This window comes from Pelobates fuscus, chromosome 6, assembly GCF_036172605.1.
Source record: "Pelobates fuscus isolate aPelFus1 chromosome 6, aPelFus1.pri, whole genome shotgun sequence".
NCBI classification, from domain to species: domain Eukaryota; kingdom Metazoa; phylum Chordata; class Amphibia; order Anura; family Pelobatidae; genus Pelobates; species Pelobates fuscus.
Genome location: NC_086322.1, coordinates 209,741,948 through 209,766,232, shown reverse-complemented (window position 1 = coordinate 209,766,232; position 24,285 = coordinate 209,741,948). Strand labels below are relative to the sequence as shown.

Below are 24,285 nucleotides of genomic sequence, written 5' to 3'. Positions count from 1 at the left end.
GTTAGAGTAACCCTGTAAGTGAATAGTTGGAGCATGATATCCCCATGCACAAATACATGTTAAAAAAACCTGACATGAGATAATGTGGTCTGGGTGACCTTAGAGGTCATTTAAGCTCCAGAATGCACCTCCTGAAGCACAGGGGGTATGCGTACCACAATCAGAGGGAATGCTAAAATCTGGTTGGCTGGCCACCATAGGCCCCCACAGGAGGCAGATGATTGTGCGCTAAGGCAGAGTAGGCACCTGCTTACCTAGACAGCAGGTGCTTAGTCTCCCCAAATATGCTGTGTCCGGAGTGGAGAATGAAGGCGGGAGGTGCGGGAACGCTGATGTCTGTGCTCTTTCAGCACTGTTCCCACACGCGCCCTGCCAGAAGCGTGTATTGTTTTTCTATTAAGAATGCCCTAATGGGTACTCCTAATTAGCCCCCTCTCTGCAAATTGTGGTCAAACATGCAATTGTGCAATCCAATCACAGACATTTCATAGAAAAGACTGTGACTGGACTGTTTTGCCAGCTCAGAGCTTAACCACACAATCTGAGCTGGCGAAGGCACCGAGAAGAGGACTGTGAGGGGAATATTTTTTATTTTTTTTTAAATCTAGAGCAGTATTTTATAGGGTGGCGGGGACGGCTCACATCATTGAAGGTGGGAGGGAGGCAACATCCATGCTTCACCTTGCAAGGGAGCAGCTAATTATGTCTGTTGTCTGCATTGACAATGGACATATTTTATACACAGAATTAACATTGACACTGGAGAAACACTGCACAAACAGACTCCTACCACTATGACCACTTCAAATCCGTGAAGTAGTAGCTCTTTAAACCTTGCTTTCTTTCAGCAATTAATATCACAGGGATGCATTAATAAAATCACTGCAAAAATGCACAATTAATAACAATTTTCCAAGTTAACATCTATCTGCCCACGCATGTGCTCTCTCAAGTACAGTATATCATGAACAGACCATCAAGTGGGTATCTACACTGATCGGCCACAACATTAAAACCACATGCTCAATATCATACAGGTTCCCCTCGTGCTTCCAAAACAATTCTGATGCATCAAGGCATGGACTCCACAAGATCTCTGACTATGTCCTGTGGTATCTGGCACCAAGATATTAACAGCAGATTCTTTAGGTCTTACAAGTTGAGAGATGCGGACTCTATGGTTCAGATTTGTTGTGTCAGTGCATCCCACAGATGCTCAATTGGATAGAGATCTGGTGAATTTGGAGGCCAATTCAAAACCTTGAACTCTTTGCCATGTTCCTCAAACCATTCCTAAACAATTTTTGCAGTTTGACAGGGTGTATTATCCTGCTGACATAGGTCATTTCAATCTGGGATTACCATTGCCATAAAGGGGTGCACGTGGTTTGCAATAATCTCTAGGTAGGTGGTATGTGCTTAACAGCCTGCCTCCTTCCCATAGTGTATCCTGCTGCCATCTCTTCCCCAGGTAAACAAAGTACACGGAACTGGCCATCCACTTGATCAATAAGGAAATGTGATTCATCCAACCAGGCAACTTTCTCCATTGTTCCATGGTCCAGTTTTGATGGTCATGTCCCCATTAAAGGCACTTTTGGTTGTGGACATGGGTCATCATTGCAGCTATACAGCTCAATATGCAGCAAACTGTGATGCACTGTGTGTTCTTAAACCTTTCTATCATGGACTGCATCACATTTTTCTGTGTGATCGGACTAAACGGTTAGCTCCCCACGTGCATTAATGAGCCTTGGGTCTATGACCTTGACGGTTCACAGGCTGTCCTTCCTTGCATCACTTTGGTAGGTAGTAACCACTGCATATCTGGAACACCCCACAAGACTTGCTGTTTTGGAGATGCTCTGACCCAGTTGTCTAGCCATCACTATTTGACCCTTGTCAAAATCACTCTCTTTGCTTGCCCAATTATCCTGATTCCAACACATGAAATTCAAATTCTGACTGTTCACTTGCTACAAGTATATCCCACTCCTTGACATGTGCCATTGTAACGTTATAATCAATGTTATTAACTTCACCTGTCAGTGGTTTTAATGTTGTGGCTGATCAGTGTAAGATGGTAGGGGTCAGAGTGGTGAGTTCTAACACCCACCAAGTCCAGCAGGTGGAATGTTGGTGCACTAGATATAATATGTATGCAGTCAATGTACAACCACTCAGATAGAGGTATATTAACTGCAATTGGCTGTTGACTTTTAACAAAGATAACATAAATCAGGTGCCTGTATCTTGCAAAAGTTAATACTTAAATAAACACTGTATTCAGCAAGTTATGTATGCCTGTATGTTTACCAATCCAGCCTTTGAATACTGTTACAAGGTATCAGTCAAGTTCACATGTAGGTGTGTTTGGTCAGGTGGCCCTAGATATAGCAGTCCAGAGGTGTAACCCCTTGGTCCCAGAGTTTGGGTTAACACCTCCAACAGACTGAATATTAGGAAAGCATCTGCCTTACGCAGTAAGATTGATAAGAATACAATAAGTACAGTCGGACAATTCTCTTTAAGACCAAGCCTGAAAAATCATCAGTGGCTTCAGTTTTATCTCAAATAATTATTTGGTCCACTAATTCTGGACACTTCGAAGAGCTTATGGACAGATCAATCTTACAAAAACACCTTGAACATGAGTCTAATGTCCAATGTCATTAGGGCAGATATTGTAACAGAGAATGAGGGCTAGAGCTGTCTACCCTGTAATGTGGCTAGCCTATTGAATTTGTAGTGGTGTAAACAAATATCGCTAAATTCCAATGGATGACCCCCTACTTTACTTGGGCGCTACAGAGTCTGTGAAATTAATATCCCACCACCACTCTAAGACAGGTGTCTAATGGGCATTACAGCCTACAACATCTTCAGTGATTGAGTACCCCTTTATCAAAATAACATCAACACAGTCGCTTAAACATGGACACTAGGGTAACGGGGCTACCAAAAGATATATAACACCCAACCATAACTCTATATACTCTCTTATCTCACCTACCTATTAACTGTAATTGAGCTCTTAAAATAACAGTGCGGCATTCATTTTAATGTGGTACTAGTAAAACTGATCCATTTTAAACAAGCCTTAATTAATATGATACCTGTGGGAACTGCTTGGAGGAACACGGAATAAAGTAATGTACACAGAAATGTTTGATACATTTAGGAGTGGACCAATCACTTGCAATGAATAGTTACAGCAGGTGAGATGCATGCCCCTCAGTAAGACTATGAAATTAATGTGTTCCTCTGATCTTCTTGCAGCATCAGTGATACATCTGACTGGAAGTGCATTTGTAAATGCCACATTGTTACCTTGTGTGAAGAATCTGGACACCATTTCTAATCCATTTCCAACAGTATTTACCTCGCCAAAGAGCTCTGTCACACCAGTGCAAGAAATGCAGCCTGAGGAAACAAGTAGCTTCTAATAAAGAGACAAAATAACACAGCAGCAGGTGTCTAGCCCCACGGCTCCCTCGGTACTCAACAGGAGCTGCAAATGAGGCAGGATCAGCAGAGTACAAAAGGCAGTTCAAATTACTGCTTAGGTAGCAGCCAATACCCTGTGAGCCTGACCAGGCTGAGCTGAAACCATGACGTATGGGGAAGAACTCTTACAGAGAGAAGGAAGAATGTATTGCAACCTCAAATGATTTTCTAATACAACCTGGCACTGTAAAGCAACCCAGTGGCAGATGCGACATGTTTCTTTAGTGTTCGATATTCTGTTTAATTCTCCACTGTGGAAAAAGCAACAGCATTATTCCAAGGTGTTTATTAATAAGTCACGGCTCCTCTCCAACAGCGAGAAGACACCAAAATGAACTAAAAAAGTAAAATCCAAAAATAAAAAGATCATAATATTATTAATAGCATTTATGTAGCGCCGACATATTCTGCACTGTTTTACATTTGTTACGGAAGGGATATTACAGCAAATAAGAGGCAAACGAACACAAATGTTCACAGGTACAAATGGTAAACGAAGTCATTGCTGTTCCAACAAATTTCCAATCTAGAGCAGGCTTCCCCAAACTCTGGCCCTCCAGATGTTGCTGAACTACAACTCCCATGATTCTCAGCTGTAAGGAAACCAAGTTTAGACAAACCGCGTTCGGTAGTTTCCTCCCGAAAGGTCAGAGTCTAAGGTAGTGCGAGCTTGCTTCGATAGTTACAGGAAACGAAATCCATACGGAATAAAACAGCTGCATAAGATAATTCCCTTGTTACAGCATACGAATTCCAAATAACAGTCAGAGTCCAGGTTCAGGATACAAGTAGAACTAACGTTTATTCACACACATGGCTTTTTATGCAGGTCCCCATGCAAGGGGACATCCCACAGGGAGGAGTAACATTTATCCAATCCCGAACAGTAAAAATATAAAACACACCCAATACAAACAGGCAGTTCCCTCCCCTAGTCCTGGAGATAATCAGGTCTGATATAGTAACAACCTAATTATCTCCATGCTGAAAATTCACTATTTTCCCCAATTTCTGGAACACCCCTTTATACCTGGGGTATCCCCACAAATACTATATCCCCTGATAGCCCCGATCCGGGTGACCAACATATCCAAATTTCACCCGGATCGGTTCAGGGGTTCGCAAAAAGTATGGAAGTCCTTTGTGACCAGTTCACTGTGGGCGGACTGCCCAAAATAGTTCCAGAGGTTCGTGTGGTTTTGCCGGTCACTTCAGAAAAAGGGAAAAAATGCATAAAAGTACCGAATGAATTCCCCTGGCTCCTAGCAGCGATTGTTCCCCTCATTCGTGTGCATATTTGTACCGAATAGCGCTCTCCTAGCTAATCGGTATCACTAGTTCCAGCGTTCGTATGATTGAGACCGGTGTTTGGGAAGTCGAGTGTCCGATTTTAGTTCCAGACACTCGACGACCAAGTCCCGCTGCCTTTGTTTGGCGAAAAAAAGATGGCCGCGGTTTTCTCTGCCACGTGGCGTTCGGCAGTACGAACGCTGACCGCACACATAGAGGGTGAAAGTGATGCCGGCTTTGAAGTTAAGTGAGCCAGGGGTGGTCTCTGTTCGGCAGTCCCATCTGCCGAATGAAAAATACACAAAAAAACAAGAACTATGCAACAAAATATCGAATAATATAGTCATTTCTTCACACTGCTCCCCTATAAGTCCATAGGTCGGCATACCCGCCTAGACCCTGTCGGGTTGGCTTGGGGATGTCCGAGAAAAGTAGCGGTTTAGGAGTCCAGTTCGGTCTGGCGTGACAGGCCATCCGCATTACCATTTTGTTTTCCGGGCCGGTACTGCATAGTAAAATTATAAGGTTGAAGGGCTAGGCTCCACCGTAATAGCCTGGGATTGTCTCCAGCTACCCGGTTAAGCCATACCAGGGGGTTGTGGTCCGTCATAAGGGTAAATGCCCGCCCATACAAATAGGGCTGTAGCTTCTTGAGTGCCCACACGAGGGCCAAGCATTCTTTTTCTACGGTGGCATAGCTGACTTCTCGGGGTAACAGTTTACGGCTGAGGTATGCCACCGGGTGTTCCATGCCGTCTGTGCCCACTTGGCTTAGCACGGCTCCCAGTCCGAACATGGAGGCATCTGTGTGTACAAGAAATTGTTTAGTGTAGTCGGGTGCTGCCAACACAGGAGCCTCACTCAATGCCGCTTTAAGCTTCTGGAAAGCGTCCGTGCACTCTGGGGTCCAGGAAACCTGTTTGGGGAGGGCCTTTTTGGTAAGGTCGGTGAGGGGTTTGGCCAGGGCGCTGTACTCTGGGACAAACTTTCTATAATAACCGGCCGTCCCTAAGAAAGCTAGTACCTGGGTTTTGGTCCGAGGTTGGGGCCAGTTCGCTATGGCCTCTACCTTAGCTGGCTCTGGACGCTGTCTACCGGAGCCCACCCTGTGGCCGAGATACTGTACCTCGGCCAGACCTACGTGACATTTGTCGGGTTTTAACGTGAGCCCTGCGAGGTGGATTCGTTGGAGTACCCTGGACACATGGCCCAGATGGTCTCCCCATGTGCGGCTGTAGACGGCAATATCGTCTAGATACGCGCATGCAAAGTCCTGAAACCCCTCCAGGAGCCTATCGGCCATCCTCTGAAAGGTAGCCGGGGCATTCTTCATCCCAAAGGGCATAACCTTGAATTGGTATAGCCCGAAAGGGGTGACGAATGCCGACTTGGGGATGGCCGCAGGCTCCAAGGGGATCTGCCAATAACCTTTGCACAGGTCCAGGGTAGTCAAGTAGTTCCCCCCCGCCATACGGTCTAAGAGCTCATCTATTCTGGGCATGGGGTAGGCGTCTGTTATGGTACGATCGTTAAGCCTCCGATAGTCTACACAGAAGCGCGTGGTGCCGTCGCGCTTCGGTACTAGTACTACCGGGGAGGCCCAAGGACTTTGCGAGGGTTCTATTACCCCTAACTGTAACATATCCCTTAACTCGGTGAGCATACTCTCACGCACTGCTTCCGGGATCCGATATGGTTGTTGCCGCAGTGGCGTCTCTCCCTGGGTTTCCACGCGGTGTACCGCAGCGGAGGTATAGCCTGGGGTGGCTGAAAACATCTCTTGGTATCTCTGCAGCAGTTGCGTGGCCTCACCTTTCTCTAGGGGGTTTAAATTTTGACCCAAGCTTACTTGGTCAATAGTACAGGGAGCGGTGTCTAGTAAATCGGGGAGGGGTAGTCCCTCACTATCTTCTGTGGCGGGCGCACACACGGCGCCCACATCCTCTGTTCTCTCAAAGTATGGTTTGAGCATATTCACATGGAAGGCTTTGGTCAGCCTTTCATCTGAGCATTTGCTCACGATGTAGGTGGTCTCGCTAACCCGTTCGACTACCTTAAATGGTCCCTGCCATGCGGCTTGTAGCTTATCCTTTTTAACTGGCCTCAAAGCTAACACCTTCTGCCCTAAGTCTAGTACTCTATCTTGGGCTCCCCTATCGTACCATTTCCTCTGGTCCTCCTGGGCCGTCTGCAGGTTCTCCCGAACCGATGCGGTGAGCGCCCGCAGACGGTCCCGGAACTCCAGGACATACTGGACGATAGGGACTCCCCCCTCGTCTGTATTGCCCTCCCAGTGCTCCCGTACGAGCTCCAGTGGGCCCCGAACTTTTCTCCCGTACAGGAGTTCGAAGGGGGAAAACCCAGTGGAGGCCTGGGGCACCTCACGGTAGGCAAACAGAAGGTGGGGGAGGAATTTTTCCCAGTTCTTGTGGGACTCCGTAAAGGTTTTTAGCATCTGTTTTAGAGTGCCATTGAAACGTTCACAGAGCCCGTTAGTCTGGGGATGGTACGGGGCGCTGAACAGGGGTTTCACTCCACAGCTCTGCCACAATTGTTGTGTCAGGGTAGCCGTGAACTGAGTTCCCCGATCGGATAGGATCTCTTGTGGGAAACCTACTCGGGTGAATATCTGAATAAGGGCTTCGGCCACGGTCTCTGCCTCTATATTGGTGAGGGCGACTGCCTCCGGGTATCTAGTGGCGTAGTCGACCACGGTTAATATGAACTTTTTGCCCGACTGGCTGGGTCGGCTGAGGGGTCCTATTAAATCTACCGCTACTCGGTGAAAGGGCTGTTCTATAATGGGCAATGGGTGAAGTTTGGCCTTCCGAAGGTCTCCCCTTTTTCCTACCCTTTGGCAGACGTCGCACGTCCTGCAGTAATACTTGAGGTCCTGGGTGACCCTGGGCCAGAAGAAGGTTTGGGTTAACCTGTCTCTTGTCTTTTTGACCCCTAAATGTCCTGCTAGGGGAATGTCATGACTGAGTTTTAACAACTCAGCCCGGAATTTACGGGGTACAATTAACTGTCTTTTGATGACCTGGGTGGCCCCCTGTCCCACCCCCTCGGTCACTCTATACAGCAATCCCTTATACCACTCAAACTTTTCGTGCGGGTTGTTCCCTGGGGTAACGGCCGCGGCCTTCCTATAACCCTCTAATGTGGGGTTGGTACGCTGCTCTTGTTCAAACCCCTGGGGGGTATCCCAGAAAGGAAAGGGAGGATCGGGTAAGGGGGGTATTTCGACTCTTACCTGGTTTTCCTCAGAGTGCAGCGGAGCTTCCAGTCTGGCTTGAGCTCGGGTGGTAACTGGGTATGCCTCGGCAGGGGGGTCTCGGGCCAGTTGGGAGGTCAAGCACCCTACATCATTTCCCAACAAAACCTCGGCGGGTAGTTCTTGCATAATCCCCACCTCCAGCTGTTTGGACCCGGAACCCCAATCAACAAGGATATTAGCGGTGGGCAGTTTGTGGATAGCGCCCCCAGCCACCCTCACAGCGACTGTGCGTCCGGTGCGAGCTTGCGCTCTGATCGTGTGAGGTTGCACTACAGTCAAAGTAGCCCCAGAGTCTCTCAGAGCCCGGGCCCCCACGCCATCTACGGTAATCCATTGGCGGTGGTGGTCCCGGTTGTCACCCCCAGCTTGAACGGGGTTGACCTCGTGTAACACACTCCACTGTTCTTCTTGGTTAGGAACACCGGTTGTGCCTTCCTGTTGCACACAATGAGCAGCTGCCCTGGGTTGTTGTGGGGGTTGCCTTTCCCAACTTCCCCGGTTTAAGCGAGGGCACTGATTCTTATAATGCCCTGGTTGCTTGCAATAATGGCACACTGCAGGGGGACGTGGTGTGTTTGCTGGGTTCGGTGAAGGGTTACTCATGGAGGGTCTAGGAGGGGTAGGGGTTGTTGGAGCCTGGTAGTTAGGCTTAAAAGGTGGTCTGCTCACCCCTTGCTCCTTCCTCCTATTATCCTGATACTCATCCGCTAGCCTAGCGGCTTCCTCCACAGTTTTTGGTTTTCTATCTTTAACCCAGTCTTTTATGTCCTCTGCAGAGTGATTAAAAAATTGCTCCAGTGGGGCGGAGTCTAACCACTGAAGCGATCAGACGCATGGCCGCAGAGCTCCGGGACAAAATCGGAAAAACAACCGATAAAAAGGGGATATACCGCCCTGAACACGCATCGGAGGGAACACATACCTCACCAGAATCCCATGGGGCGAAAAACTAAAAAACAAAAGCCCGACAAGCCCCGGCCGGGCATGAACATCGGGGACCTGTGGAAGCAGGCCCTAAGCGCACCAGGCCCCAATATGGCGTCACTACACGGCGGCTGTTCAGACTTCGACGACGGGATGTCGGACGAAACGGAGGGGGAGTACTTACCGGTACCACAGAGGCAATCACCGGCAAGACAGGTACCCCTGCCGCCTGCAGCGGCTCCCACGCCGGTTACGATGGAAGCAATCAGCAAGCTCATGGCAGACCACCACCAGAAAATTTCTGCAGAGGTGGCCGCAATCCGTGACGACCTGCGCGGGCTGTCAAGCAGACTAGGTGTAGTGGAGAGTACTTCCAGCACCCAGGCAGACCAAATCAAAGACCTGCAGCGGGCGATCACAGAGCTTACACAGCACAATCTCCTCACGGAACGCAAGCTCGACGCCCAGGAGGACAAGCGACGACAGAACAATTTAAAAATCAGGGGAGTAGCAGCAAGCATTACAGAAGCTGAACTGCCGCACTTCACCAGGCGGCTCCTCACAGCAATCCTGACCCCCAAAACGGCCAAAGTGACTCAGCTAACCGATATATTTCGCATGCCGAAACCGGCCAAGGCACCGACTACAGCCTGTGGGGACCTGGTGATCCAATTCCTGAACCGCAGGGACAAAGCTGCAGTACTAGCAGCCACCAGAGGTCAGTCTACCTACCACTTCGAGGAGATGGAGCTCTCCTTTTACGCAGACCTCTCAGGAGGGACACTAGCGTGGAGGAGGTCGCTGAGACCATTCACCTCCCTACTGCGCACGCATCAACAGCAGTACCGATGGGGCCCAGCCAACACACTGCTCGTCGCCAAAGGGGACACAACACATGTGATACACGACCTACAAGAAGCTGCAACAGCACTGAGGGGCCTGGATCTCCCCCCGGACTCCCTCGGACAAGAGGCACCTACACGCTCTCGAGGCCTAGACCCCGTCCATGCAGCGGTATTCAAGCCCAGACAGAGAACCACGGAGACCCACGCAGTGGCCACAACTTGACTCTCTTACAGCTCGGGACGTACCAGCGCCGGGCAAGGGCTGGACTATCTGCCATGTTGCCCCAGAAGTATCTCAGACCTGTACGGGAACGACCTCACACTAAAGCAAAATATCTGGACTCTGACATATCACACAGGCCAAGGGCGACTCCTAGCCGACCAAGCAGGGTATACCGCAAAGCATCCCTCTCGCTTGCAACCTATACACCCTATAGGACTACACCAGATGCTAATTACAGTTATATTTCTGTTTTATTTCCATAATTTTCATCCTCATTTATGTTTGGCTAACCACTGGCAGTCTACCCCTAATTGAACACACTTAAGTTGGTTTCCGCTTCCCTTAGCGACAATAGACCACCTTGGTTGTTGTGCAGATAATACAAGTAAAGGGTCTATACTGTAACTGTAGGCGAACACTAAGAGCCAACGGTCCGTACAACCACTGTATGCCACTGTTTTATGCAAGCGTCCTATGCATCCTATGTGTGCTGATATTTATGCAAACATTATATGCAATAGCTATTTGCAAGTATTGTGTACACAGTCTATGCCATTAGTATATGCAACTGTTCCAAGCGACCATTCTACACGATCGATGTCTGCAACTATTTTTTGCTAAAGTTTTGTACCATTGTTATATGCGACTGTAGGGAGCAAATGGTGGGTGCAATTATTTACGCAGATACAGTATACAACCGTCAGGCGAGACTGAAGGGGGCAGATATAGTATGCAAACACTCTATGCAAACGTAATATGCAGATGTTGGGTGCGCATGGGCGGTGCAATTGGAGTGTGCAGATATCCTGTGCAACTACCCTACGCAAACGATATGTGCAGCTATTTCAGGCTACATTCCATGCAACAGTTCTCTGCAACTAATACATGCAAACGTTTTATACACTCGTTATATGTTAATGTTATGCGTAACGTTCTGCGCAACTGTTTTACACAAATGATACCCGCAATTGAGATCCGCGACTGTTCGCTGTATAATTTTTATTCCTACTTTTAATATGGTAATGCAAACGTATAGTTATGTTGGATAACAAAAGAAACAAAAATGTGCGAATATCTATGTCACTGTCTACAATGTATAAATCCTGCAATACGCTGTTGTGGCGTCTGACGAAACCATGTACCCACCCGCACAACAAAAATAAAGAATTGAAAAAAAAAAAAAAAAAAAAAAAATTGCTCCAGTAACATTAGTTGCAAAGCATCCTCCAGAGTGGTTGCTTGGCAGCCCTTCATCCAATTGCGGGCCGCCCGTTGTAGCCGAAAAGCCCATTCCGTATGGGAATCTCTCCCAGTCTTCCTCAGCTCTCTAAATTTTTTTCGGTATGCCTCCGGAGTTACAGCATATCTGGCCAACAAAATGTCTTTTACTTTTTCAGAATTATGTATGTCCCCCTCAGGTACTGCTCGCAGCGCCTCGGCTGCTCTACCTGACAATTTACTGCTAATGACTGCAGCCCATTTCGTGGAGTCTAATCCCTCCAGTGCACATTGACGTTCAAAGTCTTGCAAGTAACTGTCAATTTCCATCTCATTGTCATTAAACGATTTAAAGGCTGCATAATTTACCTTCTTTGGTATCTCCCCAGTACTTCCCGGGGAGTGCAGTAAATCTCCTTGTGCCGGCCTGTCCCGGTCCTCTCGCTCTTTTTGCGCTTGTCTGGCTTGTGCCATGACCTGCAAAAGTGCCTCTGTAGTTGGGTTGGGTCCCAATAGACTGACCATCCATCGGATGTCCTTTTGCATCACGGTTTCTTCCTCTTGATCCATCTCTGTATTACTGGTATTATCGCTCTGTATTAATTCCGCAATTAACGTGGCTTTTGTCTTGTTACTTGCCACTCTGCCTCGAGCTTCCAGTAAATCCTTTAGTGTGGTTCTTTTAAGTAGCTGGTACTGCTGAGCCATTCATTCCCTTGCTTGGTTTGTAACGTCCATTCGGGATTCGAATCCCTCCGCTTGCCACCAGTTGTAAGGAAACCAAGTTTAGACAAACCGCGTTCGGTAGTTTCCTCCCGAAAGGTCAGAGTCTAAGGTAGTGCGAGCTTGCTTCGATAGTTACAGGAAACGAAATCCATACGGAATAAAACAGCTGCATAAGATAATTCCCTTGTTACAGCATACGAATTCCAAATAACAGTCAGAGTCCAGGTTCAGGATACAAGTAGAACTAACGTTTATTCACACACATGGCTTTTTATGCAGGTCCCCATGCAAGGGGACATCCCACAGGGAGGAGTAACATTTATCCAATCCCGAACAGTAAAAATATAAAACACACCCAATACAAACAGGCAGTTCCCTCCCCTAGTCCTGGAGATAATCAGGTCTGATATAGTAACAACCTAATTATCTCCAGGCTGAAAATTCACTATTTTCCCCAATTTCTGGAACACCCCTTTATACCTGGGGTATCCCCACAGCATGGCGTAGGTTAGCAAAGTTGCATCTGAACAAATCACAAGATTTCTGGAACAGTGTTCTTTGGACAAACTAGAGCAAAGTGGAGATATTTGGCCACAATGCACAGTGCGATAAGCAAACACAGTATATCCGCATAAACATCTCATACCAACTGTCAAGCACGGTGGGGAGGTGATGATTTTGGCTTGTTTTGCAACCACAGGACCTGAGAACCTTGCAGTTATTGAGTCAACCATGAACTACTCTGTATCCCAAAGTATTCAAGTCAAATGTGAGGCCATCTGTCCGACAGCTAAAGCTTGGCCAAAATTGTGTCATGCAACAGGACAATAATCCCATCATAAATATTAATTGCAATTTCTTTTTGTTCAACTCAGTACTAAAGTCATGGATGAATTTGCCAGTAGGCATTGTGAGCACTGTCATAATGGCACCTATTTAATAGAGATACCTGGCCTAGCATTACAAAATGTACATTTTTAAAATATTGTCTCCTGTCTCTTGATGGAACTGTCAAGGAGCAAAAGACTTTGAAAGTGAATGGACGTTGGGGCTTGTGTGTTGACTAACTGGAGTACATGGTCTGGTGGTGGCCAGTACGAGGTAGAGAAATGTGTCATTTCTTCTTTTGTGTTACTACACTAAATTTCCCTCATCACCATAAAAAGTCTAGAGGGCTTGTGGAAAAATGATGTCTCCTGCCCAGAGATTATGTACTTTCTTATGGACATTCTGCCAGCTACCCCAGATACCAATATCAGACTCCTGCATGGACATTGTGTTGAACAGCACCATCTATTGGCATTAGAGTGAGAGGTGTTGTGTTGTGAGAAGGTTTTGTGTTGTAAGAAGGGTTTGTGTTTGCAAATGTTTCCTATTGCTGCAATGCATGTAGAATGTTGTGATTTTTCATTTCTTTATTCCACAGACTATACTTCTGTGTGGCAGTTATTTTTTATTTTGTTGTTGCCTATATGATTTCCCATGCAATTATGTTTCATGTATTGTTTTGAGCGTTACCATAAGTTAAATGTAGTATTGTCAAAGCCCAGATAAGGTTTAAAACTAAGGAGATTAAGGGGGTGAGGTTCTTTGTATAGTTGTTATTGATACCTGCTTTTGGCAGATTTTCCAGAAGAGGAGTGTACGGTATGTATGAATATACATTGTGCATTAGCTGATGCTACTGTATATATGCAAGTAAGTGTATACCTGCATAACACTAAGTACATATATAATTCTAGACTTATAAATAAATTGAACATGCCCTTTTCTGGTTTCCATCCTGTTTCTTCCAACACTCCATCAGTGGTTCCCATTGCGTCCCTCAACCTGTCTCACTTGGTTTTCTTAAAGGCGCTGTCCTTGCCCCCCTTCTGTTTTCTCTAAATACTGCTTCTCTTACCAACTTTTTAGCTCATTTGGATTCCAGTATCACCTATATGCTGTTGACACAAAGATATACCTCTCCTTTCTTGATCTCTCTCCAGCCCTTCTAGAACGTGTCACCAGTTGCCTCTTATTTCTAAAACCGGATGTTATCCTACTTTCTAAAACTGTGCTACCTATCTTTCCTCCTTAAAAAACTAATCCTCTGTTGTCACCTTTCCTCAATTCATGCTTACAAGCTCACTGCCTTGGAATTATCTTTGACTCTAGTCAGAGGCGTAACTAGAAACTACGGGGCTCTGGTGCAAAAATTGCCCTGGGGCCCTCCTGTACGTCAACCGCCCCTCCCCCGCCGCCCTCCTCCCATACGTTACCCCCTCCCCACACACATGCAAACAGACACACACACATACATGCATACACACACATACAAACACACATACATACAAACACACACACAGACACAGACAGACATACACAGAGACACAGACATACACACACACATACATACATAAATACATACATACATACAGACACAAATACATAAAGACAGACATACAGACACAGACAGACATACGCACAGACAGACATACATACCCATACATACAGACAGACATACTCACAGACATACAGACACACACATACATACACACAGACAGATGCAGACATACACACAGACACACTCACATACAGACATACATACATACATACACACATACATAAAGACACACAGACAGACATACACACACATAAAGACAGACATACACACACAGACAGACATACACACACATAAAAACAGACATACAGACACAGACAGACATACACACACATGCAAACAGACAAACATACACATACAGACACACACACAATCACATACAGACACACAGACAGTCATACACACACAGACATACACACAGCAAGACATACAGACAGACATACACACACACACACACACACAGAAAGACATACACACACAGACATACAGACAGACACATACAGACAGACACATACAGACACACATACCTTTCCCTGGGGTTCAATGGTGGCTCAGGCTGATGGGAGTCATAGTTCCCACTCTGACTCCCTCTCCTTCGCCCCATGTGGCTCCGAGTGGTTGCTGGGAGGAAGTGACCGGGGCAGTCACTTACTCCCAGCCTCTGACATCATCAGAGGGCCTGTGGAATTACATAGCTTTGGGTGGCCACCCGATGGGCCCCTTCAATGCAGCCCCAGTGGTTACACCGCGCGGGCCGGAGCCGCATTACTCAGCTGGCGGGATCCGCGGTCGCAGGGGTCCACAGGGCGGCCAAGCCCCCTGAAGTGACGGGCCAGGTCGCAGCTGCGACCACGGTAGTTCCGCCACTGACTCTAGTCTCACCTTTACACCCCAAATCCTATCTTTTACCATCAGGGCCGGCCTTAGGCATTTAGACGCCCTGTGCGAAAAATCTTCACAGCGCCCCCCCCCCCGTCATCCATGTATGCTGTTATGTTTGTGTTGTCTGTGTATGTAATAGTACGTGTGATGACTGTGTGTGATATGTATGCTATGTGTGATATTTGTAATGGGTATATTAACAGTGTGTGATATGCGTGTATTGGTTGTATGTGACACACACACACACACAGAGTCAGACGGCCATACACACACAGGAAGACATCCACACACGCACAAGCAGACAGTCATACACACACACACAGGCAGACAGTCATACACACACACACACACGCAGACAGTCATACACACAGACACACACAGACACACACAGGCAGACAGTCATACACACAGAGGCAGACAGTCATACACACAGAGGCAGTCATACACACAGAGGCAGTCATACACAGTCACACACACAGAGGCAGACAGTAATACACACAGACAAACACACAGAGGCATACAGTAATACACACAGACACACAGTGGCAGACAGTAATACACACAGACACACAGTGGCAGACAGTCATATACACACACACGCAAACAGTCATACACACACACACACGCAGACAGTCATACACACACACACACACAGACAAACACACAGGCAGATAGTCACACACACAGAGGCAGACAGTAATACACACAGACAAACACACAGAGGCATACAGTAATACACACAGACACACAGTGGCAGACAGTAATACACACAGACACACAGTGGCAGACAGTCATATACACACACACGCAGACAGTCATACACACACACACGCAGACAGTCATACACACACACACACACAGACAAACACACAGGCAGATAGTCACACACACAGAGGCAGACAGTAATACACACAGACAAACACACAGAGGCAGACAGTAATACACACAGAGGCAGACAGTTATACACACACACACACGCAGACAGTCATACACACACACACACACACAGACACACACAGGCAGATAGTCATACACACAGAGGCAGACAGTCATACACACAGACACACACACAGAGGCAGACAGTCATACACACAGACACACACACAGAGGCAGACAGTCAGACACACACACACAGTAACACACACACACACACACACACACACACACAGAGGCAGACAGTCATACACATAGGCAGAGAGTCACACTCACATGACAATCACACAGTTACCTGTGGAGTTAATTGTGGAGGCAGTGCAGCTCCTGGTGACTGGTGGGGAAGCAGGGACTCCTTCCTGCTTCCCCTGCAGCAGTTTTCCGGCGCTTTTAGCTCCGCCCCCGCCGCACGGTAAGCTTTTTTTTTTTTTTTTTTTTTTTTTAATCGGCTGTGCGGCCGCACGGCGCCCCCTGCTCCATGGCGCCCTGTGCGGCCGCACAGCTCGCACACCCCTAAGGACGGCCCTGTTTACCATATCATATAAATTTCATCTTTAAAACACTCGCTCCCCCCCTTTTTGTTAACTTATTTAAATTTTATTGAAGAATGATGTGATATATACAGAACAAGAGAACAATACAAATATTTCAAGGCAAGTTTCACAAGACAATGAAAGTCACATATAGAGGGAGGGGGGGGGGGGGAAGGAGAAATTGGGGTAAACCTTTATTGAAAAAACAATTATAATTCAGGTTAAAACATGGCCATAAAGAAATGGCCACAAAATTCCAGTACACACTAGGACCTAAAAGGTGGGCAACAGGAGTATCTTAGAACAGATTGTGAATGAGGAGCCGAAAGCTCTAAGGTATAAATTCTTGAAAATATTCAAAGTAGAAGGGATAGCCCCAGGGGGCAGGAGAGAGAAAAAAAGGGGCAAACGATGTCAATAAAGACACTAAGAACCCCTAAAATCGAGGTATTAGCTCAGAAGCTAAGAAGCTAAGAGACTCTCGTGACTATCAGACAGGAAATATTTATAATTTCCCGAATCGCCGGTTACGACGAAACTCTGAGAACTACATAACCTCAGAGTACGATTCATCAGATACCGATCCTAGTAATCTACCCTCAGAATCCCAAACCCCTATAGCCCCCAGTACCAGCAACCCCCGGGGGATCCTCAAAAAGGGAGTGGATTTTTTAGATATGAGCCACCAGGAGGACTACCCAAACTATCGGACACGGTACCAATCAAGGAACCGAGGGGGAAGAACAGGGGGAAGGGGGGAAGGAGGGAGAACAAGACGCTACTAACTGCTAAACCAGCCTCTCAGCCCAGGGACTCTCCAAAATTACAGGTCATTAATTTATCCTCCTTTCAGTTCAATGTTTTCCACCATAAGATTTTGGAAAAGGGGCTATCCTTTGTCCCTACCCCTAACTTTGATCGATTTACATGGACAAAGGATTTACATCTCTTCGTGAGAAAACTAGCACTGCATAAATTTCATGAACTAAATAAGGAGAAGAGAGCAAAGTCCCTGGGTCTGACTAGCAGCGACATTGACTGTCTCAACAACTTGGTATCTCTACTCGACGAAAACGAAACGGGACCTTCCCTTAAACATACTAATCTCAAACCTAAAAGTCGGTTTACTCCAAACTTTTCAGCTTTCAGAAACATTGATTTGTTCCTGGAGGCTGTAAAAAATGAGATTGAGTGCATCGAAACTAAAGATCTTAGGGTATACCCTAACGAGAACCTATCCCTTAAAGAACAAAAAGCTTTAAAAGAACTTAAAGATAATGATTCCATTGTAATCAAACAAGCTGACAAGGGGGGAAACGTGGTTATAATGGACACATCTAAATATGAGAAAATGGTCCAGGATGTTCTAGGAAATGGAGACACATATACGGTATTACAGTCGGATCCTACCAATACTTTCCTTGGAGGGTATAAGGTGATTTTGGACGAGGGCCGCAGTAGAGGGTTGCTATCCAATGATGAATATAACTTCATTCTTAACCCTACTCCAAGGATAGCAACCTTCTACTGCCTGCCGAAGGTCCACAAAAGTCTGGAGGACCCACCGGGCCGCCCCATAGTATCTGGGATCGATAACCTGACCCAAAATGGGAGCCTGTATATTGACCAGATCCTCAGACCATTTGTGGAACACCTTCCCTCGTACATCAGGGACACAAAACAGGCGCTACACCTTTTATCGAACCTCCATATTCCACCCACGTCCAATCTGTGCAGCCTGGACGTTGAGGCCCTATATTCCTCCATCCCACACCAAAGAGGAATTGAACATGTTCAGTTCTTCCTTACAAAGAGGGGGAGTGAATATCAGGCACATACGGAATTCACTTTGAATCTATTGAGGTTCATTTTGTCACATAATTTTTTCTTGTTCCACAAAAAGTTCTACCACCAGGTGAGAGGAACGGCAATGGGCACGGCGTGCGCGCCGTCATATGCCAACCTCCACCTCGGTTGGTGGGAGGAACAAATTAAAATCTCTGATGTACTTACACCATTTAGGCCCAGGATCCTAGCCTGGTACAGATATATTGATGATATCTTACTGGTCTGGCAGGGCGACAGTTTCGAATTTGACCAATTCGTCTCCCTCCTCAATGACAACGAGGATAATCTTAGGTTTACCGCCGAATTCGGTGGGTCCTCTCTTAATTTCCTGGACCTAACAATTTCGATCTGTGAGGATGGTTCCCTTAAAACTACATTATTTAGGAAACCATCAGCGTCCAACTCCCTTCTTAAATGGGAGAGCCACCATCCAAGAGCCCTTAAACAAGGGATACCGACCGGACAATATCTCAGACTCCGACGAAATTGTTCGGATTTGGAAGACTTCCAAATTAAAGCTAGAGTTCTGAGAGCACAATTCAAAGAGAAGGGGTACCCAAACAAATGTTTGAAAAGGGCATATAAAAGGGCCCTCCTCACTAATAGGGAGGACCTTCTATTAGAACCTAACTCTAAAACCACTACAAATAAAATCATTCGAATGATTAGTACATTCGATGCTGGCTGGAATATAGTAAAAGGGTCTTTTCAAAAATTCTGGCCCATCCTACTCAAAGATACCCATTTAAAATCAGTGCTGACGCCGCAGGTCACAATTACTGCACGTAGGGGGAAAAACCTACGTGACATCTTGGTTCCCAGTCACTACGTGGCCAAACAAAACCCCCAGACCACCTGGTTGAGTGGTTCGATTCCAGTTGGTACCTACAAATGTGGCAGGTGTGTAGCCTGTAGACTGATTTTAAGAGACTCTAAGAGAGTTCAGGATAGTGAAGGCAAACAGTCTTTCCAAATCAAGCACTTTTTTAACTGCAACTCTATGGGGGTAGTTTATCTCCTTACTTGCAGCTGTAAACTGATGTATGTTGGTAAGACCTTCCGCCCCTTCAAGGAACGCATGAAAGAACATGCAAGATGTACAAAAAATCGTATGGAGACACCAATCTCCAGACATCTTAAAGACAAACATGGGGGGTCGTCTAAAGACATACGTTTCTGTGGGCTAGAACTGGTGAGGCGAGAACAGAGACGTGGGGACTTCGATAAGATCCTGCGCCAGAAGGAATGCAGGTGGATCTTTAAATTGAAAACCCTAAACCCCAAGGGGCTCAATGAGGGCTTCTCCTTTTCTCCATTCATTTGAACCACTTTCCCCAAATACATCAATGTCATATTACATAAGCCCCAGGACAGCGTTCTTCAACTAAGCCTGTTCATCAATAACCTTTTGGAAACCTCACCAACTTTGAAAGCCTATTTTTGTATGATCTGTTATGCCTACCTTTAGGAATACTATTTCATTGAATGATATGTTATACCCATATCTATTCTCATTTATCTATCTCCACCCATGATTATTGTTCATTATCATTATTATTATTATTTTTTACTTATCATTGTGTATTTATTAGTTTCTAATTTTTTATTATTATTTATAAAAAAAATTGTTTCCCCCTCTCGTACATTTTATCTAACACCCTCATCAGATATATATTTTCTCTGATAGAAAACCCGTCAAGCCAAGTCAACGTAATTTTTGTGTCTTTTCATATGAACTGTTGTACACATCATATTTTCGGTTTCTTTTGGGGAGGAGGGGGGTTTTCCCTCTCTCACACCAACCAGTGGGACTATGTTTGACCGGACTGTTTTTGGTTCCCTTTTCCCATATTTGTTCTTTGGCAATATAATATATCTCTTACTGGTTCTTTTTAGACTACCACTAGCACTTTTTTGCCATAAGTACAATCAAGAATAAACATGGGAATAATACTATGTATCCGTAGCTTTATAGATCTGGAGATTTATGTGCATAAATTTGATGTACATTCGTATAATCTCTATGAATATTCATCAGAACCTTTTGGTCTCCACAGTATACTAAACACTGCTCACACTATACATCGGGGTACTTAAATCTATATAGCATTAGATCGATAGCACAAGGCATCATATGGAGCCATTTCGTCCTCCCCAGAAAAGACTTAATCTATTAAAGAGTTAATAAATATATTTTCGGAGGTTTGGCTCGATTAGCATTGTCTGGGATTTTTTCGGCTATGTACATTTATGGTCCGTTTTTCTTCGGATTAGTACCTATACATTTAGACTTCCCCTATGGCCCTATCTACATCGGGTCTAATAGGTACCTAATGTGTTGTTTTTTATGTTTTTATTTAATATGAGCATGTTTAATATCGGGACTCATTCTGGATCTAATCGGATCTATCCGTCTCTCCTCCCCCGCCCCTCCCTTTTTCCTCCCGGAGTGGCTGATATCGAAGGGAGGAGGGAACAGGGTTGACGTGATGCAGCCCTGGTACGCCCCTTATACTCTGATTGGCGGTTTTTCCGCCACTGGGCAGGCACCCGAAAGGGAACCCACGTGGGGCACTATGGGAACGCCCCCTACATTGTGATTGGCGGTCTCCAGCCAATGGGAGCATTTCTGTGCCCTTTTAAAACCGGCACCTAGCCCCCTGACTCCTCAGCTCTTGACAAAGGCGTGCAGATACGCCGAAACGCGCGTTGAGCGTTTAGATTTGAGCCGATGCTCACTCCTAGCCTTTGCACTCTTAACTGGGAATGATTCTAGCCGACGCTAATCCTTTAAGTTTAAGTCTGAGTGCATATTCTATCTACACTTCTAAGTTTCCTATTTGGATGGGCTAACACTCTGTATTTTGGGAATTTTTTGTTATGGGGTTTATCCACTAAGGGGTGAGAGAGAGTTTGATACATCTCTGCATGTTATATTGTCTGGGGAGCTAGGGACATCTTGAGGCTGCCTCGAAGTAGCAGGTAGTTTTGACACTCACTGATGTGAGTTAGACAGCTAGTCTAGGGCAAGTTTTGAGACGTTTCTGTGTTTTGTGTGCCTTATGTGTACTGTGTCATGTGGGAGAGGTGTGGACACTAGCTACGCTGTGTAGTAATAAGCCTGTGTCACCTCTTGTTGGTGCGTTTCCCTCGCTCCTGTGTACCCCACTGTCCACACATTTGTCCTTGGCAGAAAGTATAGCCCTTGTACTCCCCAGGATAAGCTTACACAGCCCCATGCATATAGTGTTATTTACACACCTTCTGAGCTAATACCTCGATTTTAGGGGTTCTTAGTGTCTTTATTGACATCGTTTGCCCCTTTTTTTCTCTCTCCTGCCCCCTGGGGCTATCCCTTCTACTTTGAATATTTTCAAGAATTTATACCTTAGAGCTTTCGGCTCCTCATTCACAATCTGTTCTAAGATACTCCTGTTGCCCACCTTTTAGGTCCTAGTGTGTACTGGAATTTTGTGGCCATTTCTTTATGGCCATGTTTTAACCTGAATTATAATTGTTTTTTCAATAAAGGTTTACCCCAATTTCTCCTTTCCCCCCCCCCCCCTCCCTCTATATGTGACTTTCATAATTTTGAGGTATATATATTTGAAGGCAAATTTGGTCTACACTCATTGCATATGAGTGTCCTCCATATCCAGTTTTCATAATTTTTTCTTCTTTTGATATTATCTGGGGTTAAGCCCCGTATATACCTCCAGTAACCCATCTGGAGTGTGTGGGAGCTGGCTAGTCCAACTACACTCACCCACTCTCTTTCTCTTCTATCAAGTTTCACAAGACATACAGTGCCCTCCGCTAATATTAATGTACTAATATAGAAGGCTATGAAAAATTGTCTTTATTGCTTAACCTCTTAAGGACGATGGGTGTACTACGCCGTCCTTGGGGACCCGGTCCTAAATGCCAACGCGCGACATAGGTACTTCCCACTTACCTGATTGCTGGTACTTACCTGGCATCCCAGTCCCCCTGCAGCTGATCTGGCCCTCAGGGGCCATGTGATCGCGATGATGTCGCGATCACATGCCGTCCACAGCAGTGCCTGCAAACAGTTAGTAATAAAAAATATATACTTAAATCATATCTATAATACACATATATATATATATATATATATATATATATGTATGTATGTATATATATACACAAGTGTAGTAGCACTCACCCTTTCAATGAATAAGTAAAAACTGCCTTGGTGCAATCCCACGCTGGGTATGTAAAGCAAGAAGGAAAGAGATGCACTCTCAGGTCTTTGTAGAAAAAACTCGATATTATTTAATAACAGGTAACATACATCTGATCGACGTTTCAACCTCTTCAGGTCTTCCTCAAGATCAGTATACAAACATATAAAACACAAATATATAGGCAGCATAGGAGGAGTTACTCACCAAACAAACAGTGCACACCGGTTTCCATTAGTCCGAACCCGGAAGTGCAAGTGGAGCGTCATGTGACGCGTGACACGTGACGTATGGGTGTGGCCATTACTATGACGTGGTTGCTAGGAAACGGGTAAACTAAACCCGAGCAAGTATGTAGTGAACGTGGAACAGCTCGGATTAGGCAGGGAATTATCTGTGCAATAAAGTGAAAGGGCATAAAGCCCTGTGGAGTATACAGGAATATAATACCTACCAAATAGCATGGTATACACGCAATACAGTGATCACCACTAATAGTGAGGACTCAAAGGTCCATTTCTATGAAAACAGAGACTATATTGATATTGGTCCAGTATCTGAAATACACCAATTAAAGTGACCATATGTATGTGGATCTAAAGTAGTGTAACATGCACCCAGTAGGAACAATACAAAGAACAAATGTATAATACATAACACATACAATGAAATCAAGCATAACATGGGCACAAAATATACAGAGTATTCAAATGAGTATACTATGTGAAGACTTTAATTAGAGATTCTTAAAAAATAAATGAAGATTAGGACAAAAGCTTATGGCACCTGAGGTTACTAGTTGGTTTCCCATACAAGTACTAACCAGGTCCGAGTCTGGATGGCTTCTGAGATCTGACAAGATCAGGCATTTTCAGACTGGTATGGCCATAGGCTCTAGGCTGGAGAGTATGGAAACTAGGTATTCAATGATAATCTATAGGTAGTGGACTGAAACCACATTCAAGCCAAAACAGAGGAAAAAAGGACTAATACATATACTCTGTATATCATGTAAATATAAGCAAATAGATACTTCAAATAAAGACTGCAGAGTCTATAGTAGCAAGGGAAGGGGGGTGGAAATGCCAGTTAGGCTAAATATACATATATATGATCTAAGTATATATATATACATATATCTAAGTTTATTTTAATATTAAACCCCAGAGCTCAATCAGCTATTCCACTGCCCTTTGCAACAGCCTGATTTTAAAACTTACCCAGCCCAGCAAAACACCCAGAGCTCCATCAGCTGTTTCACTTCCCTTTGAAACAGGTAGCCTTCTGGTAGACCAATATTTCATTATATTTTTACATACCCTGTTATTTTTCTTGTGTGTGTTTTTTTTTTATTATTTTCATTGTATATATTTCATTGTGTGTGTTTTTAAATGTAGTGATTATTATTTAATTTTATTATTTTTTATTTTATTATTTTCATTTCCATGTCTTTGTAACTACAGCCTTTGCTAGTCATACTTTGCATATCCC

At 45.3% G+C, this 24,285-nt stretch overlaps 1 protein-coding gene and 1 pseudogene across 2 annotated transcripts in view; both read right to left on the bottom strand.

Annotated features, from left to right (window-relative positions):
- SHROOM3 (shroom family member 3) overlaps positions 1-24,285 on the bottom strand; it is a 397,699-nt gene that overhangs the window by 177,721 nt on the left and 195,693 nt on the right. Inside the window, exon 1 of one of the 2 annotated variants that reach the window (XM_063458695.1) lies at positions 3,331-3,482. The exons of the other annotated variant lie outside the window; for it this stretch is intronic. The gene's annotated coding sequence lies outside the window, so the exon portion shown is untranslated. Of the gene's footprint in view, positions 1-3,330; positions 3,483-24,285 lie in introns of those variants that run through there. 2 annotated transcript variants of the gene reach the window in all.
- LOC134566264 (5S ribosomal RNA) lies at positions 23,569-23,687 on the bottom strand (annotated as a pseudogene).